This window comes from Tiliqua scincoides, chromosome 9, assembly GCF_035046505.1.
Source record: "Tiliqua scincoides isolate rTilSci1 chromosome 9, rTilSci1.hap2, whole genome shotgun sequence".
Taxonomy (NCBI): Eukaryota; Metazoa; Chordata; class Lepidosauria; order Squamata; family Scincidae; genus Tiliqua; species Tiliqua scincoides.
Window position 1 is genome coordinate 29,263,065 of NC_089829.1, and position 7,018 is coordinate 29,270,082.

General features: G+C 44.8%; 1 pseudogene; it reads left to right on the forward strand.

Moving 5' to 3' along the window:
• Positions 1–4,533: 4,533 nt before the first annotated feature.
• LOC136660797 (5S ribosomal RNA) lies at positions 4,534–4,650 on the forward strand (annotated as a pseudogene).
• Positions 4,651–7,018: the final 2,368 nt, after the last annotated feature.

Consider the following 7,018-nt stretch of genomic DNA (forward strand, 5'->3'; position numbering starts at 1 on the left):
CTCAGAGCACTGGATCCAGAGGACAAATTTAATCAAAAAGGAGGCGATAGGATGGCTTAGAACTGGACCCACTCTAGTCAAACAGATAGGATAAAATGAGAAAAATACAGTTGAAAATTGTTAGTAATTAGTATGACTACGTGTATAATTCATATCCAAGCCGTCCATGTGAGGTGACCACAAGGATTTTAAAATGCAAGATATTAAAAAACAAATACTGTAGCATCAGCAAAACTGCAAATAGTTTTAGTGAAACTGTCAATGTTAAAAGGGTGTAAGTAGAGCCCAAACTTAAAAAAAAAAAAAGAAGAAGAAGAAGAAGTATGCAGTGAAACAAAAATGTTTTCTAATTTGGCCTTAAAACAGGCAATAAGGGACTTGGTACTGCTCTTGGGGAGGGGGAAATTCACAACCTGATAGCATTCACCCTTCAGGTTCAAGGTCAGATGCATCCCCAAACCTAGAATTTCTGAAGCTGGGCTTGGTAATCTCACAAGGCAGAGTCAGGGGATGTCATAAGACTTACAGCCCAATCCTATGCCCTGGTGCAACCCAGTGGCACAGAAGCACTGAAATGACTGCCGCTGTATCCTGTGGGTTTGGGGCAGCTGCTGGGGTCTCTTTGAGGTAAAGGAACAATTGTTTGCTTACCCTGTGTCAAACTCCATGGTTGGCAATGGGTCTCCTTGGATCTGCACCCACTATTTAGCAGACGCAGAACCAAGGAGTCCCATGTCGGTCTTTCAGGTGTGGGAGGGGGCATAGGATTCAGTGGCAGACCCAATACTCCCCTTGGGCTTCCCTCCCCTGCTCAGTTCCATAAACCTGGACACCAAAAGAGAGAGACTTCCAATGAAGGGCAAGTGTTTGTGGTTGTCCAAGACCACAGAGTTCAAAAATATAAACACATCTGGAGATACAAGCGCCAACAAGCATTGTATCATATAAATCGTGGAGCAACACAGCAACACTGAGCTCCCTTGACAGTGAAATCATGTCAAACCTCAGTTAGTGGTGGATGTGAAATTAGAAAGTACGGTTGACTTTCCCTCAAAATGCCAGCCCTGTTAACCAGAAGGGCTGTCTTTCGATTCTAGATGCTTTCCCTCAATTTGGATTTTTTTCTCTCTTTCCTTTTATCGGCTTGAAGTTTCATTGCCAAGTTCCTTCTCCACTCAGAGGCTGCTCCTTGAGAACCAGAGATTAGCATATTAACTGCACTGTGTTTTCTATTTACAGAGGGATGCTGTGGTGGCATTGCTAAAATTTCGTTGGCAATCCTGCCATAAACCCCAGCTTTGCAGTTTATGACCCTGATTAAAAATCATCTCCAGATGATCATCTTTATGAGTGTGTTGATCTCAAGATGAATCTTGGGGTTTAGGGGTTAGAGTTTTGTGTTGTTGTTTTTTTGTTCTTTCAAATCATCACATGTTGTTTCAATCACTCTGTTTGCACAGACACACGGTGACAACCACCACAGTATCAACAGTGCTGGAGTTACGCCCATCTGCTTATGCAGCCCAGAATATTTAAGATGTGAAATTTAAGGGTGATCACACACATCTTGCTGTGCAAATGTACAACCTATGCCCAGATTGTTGATTTGTCTGCACCAACAGTTGGCACATGATGTTCAGTGCACATACAAAAGTACGCACAGCTGTACACTTCATTTAAGAAGTCCGATATACTACCTTAAAAGATAGATTGCCTGTGTGTGTGGAAGTTCAGATGATCCCCCCTGCTGCCCATGATTAGGAGAACAGCATGCTGGGAGCAAGACTGGGAAATACATACTCATCCTTAATTCCGGGGTGCAGGGGGAGCTTGGATGGATTCATACAACTGGTCTAGTCTTTTACACAAAAGCGTGTGTGTGTGTGTGTGTGTGTGTGTGTGTGTGTGTGTGTGTGTGTGTGTGTGTGTGGATACCTGCACACACATACAATGTAACATGTGAATAGCCTTGCAGCTGGTTTGCAGCCAATACCTACAAACATTCTACAAATCATTTGTGCCCTCTTCAGTGTTGAATCAGCTGACCTGGAGTAAAACATGCACAGTCAGCCCCCTCTCTAGAGCTAAGATATCAGTAGCTGGGTTGCATACAGGTTCCATGAAAAAGGACTTCTCTTTCTCCTTTGTGGGTCTGATTTTTACAGTTGTCACTTGTTAACAGTGGAGCATAAGATATATTTATGCTCATAAGATACATTTATGTATTTAAAGTGGAGCATAAGATACATTTAGGGTCAAACTGGACATGATGATCAGCATATCCTTTGGGATTATGTTTATTTTTTCCCCTGAATTAAAATAACTGCCACAAGGGGGTCCAGATCAGGCTTGAGGTTGCGGTTTCCAGAGGGGGCATTTAGGACCCAATCCTATCCAACTTTCTAGCTCTGATGCAGCTGCAATGCCACCCCAAGATAAGGGAGCAAACATTCCTCTGTCTTGAGAAGGCTTCCATGACTGCCCTTCCACCACAAGATTCAGTGCATACCCCTTTGGCATGGCTGCATCAGCACTGAAAAGTTGGCTCGGATTGGGCCCTTAACCCCCCCCTCCCCAAGGCAGTGGCTGGTGGCTAGTGTTCTGCCAAATCCCAATCCAATGGGCCTCGTGCCCACTTAAGGCTGATCAGTCCCCTTGTGCAACTCACCAATGCAGCAAGCAAAAGTCAAAGTCCAGTTCTAGTCCACAGATGCCAAGTAAACCAGTCCAATCAATTAGAGTTGCCAAATCAGAGTCCAGAGCCAATAAGCCAAGTTACAGTCCAAGGTCAGGTTCCAGGTAGGTCAGTCAAATCCATCAGGGTATCCAAGTTCAAGTCCAAAGCCAAAGTCCAGTCACAATCCACAGTCAGATTCCAAATTCAATAAGCCAAGTCAGTCAGTCTCGTCTCGTCTCGTCTCCTACCTCCAACCTGCACTCCTTCAAAACCCACAAACCCTTTCTGCCTCCTGTGCTCCTTATTTCCCTGAGGGCCCTATTGCCTTCCAGTGGCTACAGCTGTGCAGCACACTCTGCTGGATGCCCAGGCCTTACCCTTAAAGGGGCCACTGCTGACACCACATCTACCTCCTCACCAGTTCTTCCAGATTCTAATACAGCTAGTAATTGGGGTCTTGTTGGTGAAATGCTCTACCCAGAGACACTGGCCTGTAACCTAGTTTGATTCTTTTTGGTGCCAGGCAAAAACATTTTTTTTCCCCAAATTGTCCTTGTAATCCTTTATTATGAGTACAAGTCATCTTCCATGAATAAGAATCACTTCTGAGGATGGAGCAGCACTTCCAGCAAATTAGAGTACACCTGAAAGACTCATTAGAAATGGAAACTGCCCCCAAAGGCCTCCATCCAGGCCAAGATTAAGGGGTTAATTAAGGGGTTGGCCAAGTCATAAACAGCATTGCCAACCCTGGCTGAAGCTATTCCTGGAGATGTTTTTTCCCCAACAGGATATAATGTTGGAAATTCCTGGATGCTCTCCAGGATTGCTTTCAGTGTTTTTGTTGTTGTTTATTTTATTATTATTATCATTTACTGATTTTGACACAGTCAGACAGCTGTTATCAACTGGTTTGTTTTATCCACACATCGAGTCCTTCTCAAAGACCTGGGATGCCTGACTTTTAACATATTTTAATATTATAAATACCATCACAATAATGTGAGCTGTTCCCAGTAAAGCTGCTTTTTTAGTTGGTGGATGGTAATTTCTGTGGCCCTTATGCTGTTAGGGGTGCTTTTCAAGATGTTTTAGAACTGTTACCCAGCACGTGCTCAATCTCGTCTATCTTGGAAGCTAAGCAGGGTCAGGCCTGGTTATTACTTGGATGGGAGACCGCCGGGGGAATACCGGGTGCTGTAGGCTTATACCATAATCTTTCGAGACTGAAGGCTGCCAACCAGAATTGCACCAAGGATGCAAAACACCATTGGGTTTACTCTGGTTTTCTTCTGCCGCAACCTTTCAATTTTTATTTGTAAATCTTTGCATTTTGTTGTTTTTTCCAGTTCTTTTTCTTCTCAGCTACTATCAACTGGTATATTGATTATTTTGATCTTTCTTCTTTCTTCTCGACAACAGTTAAAATGGTGTCCTCTTTGCTGGGGCTCAGTAGTCACTCGGAGATTGACTCGGATTCATTGAGATTCCAGGTCAGTTGTGGAGGGTTGACAAACCCTAGTTATAGTAAACAAGAACATAAGGAGAGCCCTGTTGGATCAGGCCAATGGCCCAACTAGCCCAGCATCCAGTGTCCCATAATGACAACCTCTGCAACGCCTCAAAACTGGAGAGCAACGTGTGCTCTCCAAGTATTCTCCCCTACATCTGGTCTTTAGAAATACGGTGCCTCTGATCCTGGGGGTAGCACATGGGCTTTATGGCTAGTACAGCGGGGCCTCCTCATCTGCGCGCTCAGTATCCGCATATGTCAAGCCCATGACTGGAATGCCTCAGAGAACCCCCCTCAGACGTGACTCAAAGTCACTTCCATTTGTATCCAGGAAGTCCTCTGTGACAGCAACTGTTACCCTGCATATGCCCAATTTCATCTGATCTTGGAAGCTAAGCAGGGTCAGGCCTGGTTAGTACTTGGATGGGAGACCGCCTGGGAATACTGGGTGCTGTAGGCTTATACCATAGTCTTTCGAGACTGAAGGTTGCCAACCATCTGAGGCTCAACAGCAGATTTATTTGTTCATGAAATTCAGTATCTGTAGGGGGTCCTGGAATGGATCTCCTGTAGATACTGGGGGCCCACTGTACTTGGTGGAGGACTGAGGGCTCACACTCATCAGAAGGCTCACCCATCCAAGTTGATCCCAGAACCCTCAGGCCAACTGGTAGCAGCAGTACCAAGTGCAGCTTAGGGGGAGCAGGGGTGCCGTGGAGGGCTGCATGCAATGGCTTGTTCCCAGGCCTCCTGTAATCTAGTGCTGATTGCAGCAAGCCCCCTCCTATTCAAGCATGAATGCTAGGCATAGATTATTTCCCATCCCAAGAAAAAAAATTAAAACAAGAAGCCTTTACTTTCTTTCATTTATAATGCCCTAGACCTGTAAACCTCATGTCAAAACAGATTTTATTTGAAAGGAAATATTCCTCATTTGATGGGTGCATACTGAGTTTCAGCCATGAGGAAATGTTTATGCATGAATTACCAACCCCTGAAAAAATACGGGGTTACAAGTGAAATGGAAACATATACAGGCCATTAACTGTAATGGCAGGACTGGGGCACTGCTTAGGCACAGATACATCATCTTTATTGACTAGTTACAGCATCTTACCAGTTTCTAAAAGCTCCCAAAGTTGGAAAGTCTGTCATGTGCCGAAGCCAAAGATTAAGGGCAGTATTTCATGGATGGAATTAATGTTTCGAACCCAAACATTTTAGTGGGCAGCAGCTCACTTTTCAAAAAATTCAGGCAAGACTCCACAGCCAAGTCTTCCAGGCCCTGCAAACGTCTCATAAATTAAATGCCTGGCAGAACTTGGGCCAAGTAAAGGATCTTTTCAAAATATTGGCACTGCTCAGCTGTTCGGAAGTCAATTCTGACAAGACTGAAGGATGATTCAGACAACCACAATGATTGCTGGGTGTCCACCCAGATTTCTGGGTGTCCCATGGCAAAGCCCTGCGCTGGGCTCTCTGTTCATGCCTTCACCCATCCCCTGATGGAGCTTCATGTGCTATCAGCACCACTAGTAGTGGAAGGTTCAGGAATTGGCCAGTGCCAATGACTTGGCTAATCCTTAGTGCCACTGTTGCCTCTCTTGGTACTCAATCCCAGCTCAACCTTAACTCTGGTTTCTGCCTCTGGCTTTCTGCTTGACTGAAACATGACGCCTAACCCTGGCTTCCTTCTTCCCCTCACTCTGTGCTTCTCACTCACTTGCAGCTCTGTAACCACAGTGTCATTCAGATTCTCTACCCCTTGAAAAACCCTGCTTGACTTCTGTTCCATGGCTGCATTCAGATGATCTTCCTGACACTTCCCGCTTCCCCTTTTGAGGGTAGGGGATTAAAAACTTGCAATGCTGCTTAACAGCTAGCCATAGTTTTGCTGTGGTAGCCACAGTTCACCCCATTCACTAGGATTCCCAACTACAGTTTGACCCTGGTTTGAAGACAAAGTGTCATATGATCAAACCATAGTTTGCTGCATTGGATACCGCTACAAACTATGATTTGCTGCTAACTGGAAGCAGGCACTTCTCACCTCCTTACATGGAAGCCTGAAGTTCATTGTTGCATCTCTAATCCTCCAACCATAGTTGGGAAGATCATCTGGATGTAGCCACTATGCTGAAGTCAATAGGAGGTGGATTTAACAGGGAAGTTTTCAAAACATGTCATGTTTCACTCTGGAAGCATTTTGCAACATTCCCAAGACAATTCCAGCTGATGATAATGAAGCATTTGGGGGACGCGGACGGGGACGGGGGGTAATGAAGCGGTCTGTGATCTGCAAATTGCGTTCCTACACCTTCTGTAACATTGCAAATGATCTCAAAACATGCACCTCTCCAACTGTGCACGACACAGGGACAGCAAAGTGTCTTGATCCATCCCTGGAAATGCAATAGCAGTTTTTCTTCCCTGTCTGCTTGAAGATAAAACACTGACAGCTGATAATACCCAGGAAGACGGTGAAGAATACACTTCAAAATGGGATACATCCACTACCAGTAAATGGCGTACATGTTCATTAGCAGAAGATTCCTTAAATATGTCACATTCCTCCCTCTGGGGAGAACCTTTCTGAACTGCTCTTATCTGAGGCTTCCTTCGGCTCACCAACTATTTCAATTAAGTGGCTATCACAAGGCCACAAAAAGCACTTTAGTTAGTTAAATGTGCAGCTTGGCCCTCCCTATACATATTTCAGATTTGGAAATTGTAGCTGAGGGAGAGGAGAATCAGGATCAAAAACACAGTGTAGGGGAAGGAGGGTTTAATGTTTTCTCTCCATGCTGTGGTCTAGACAAAATTCCCCC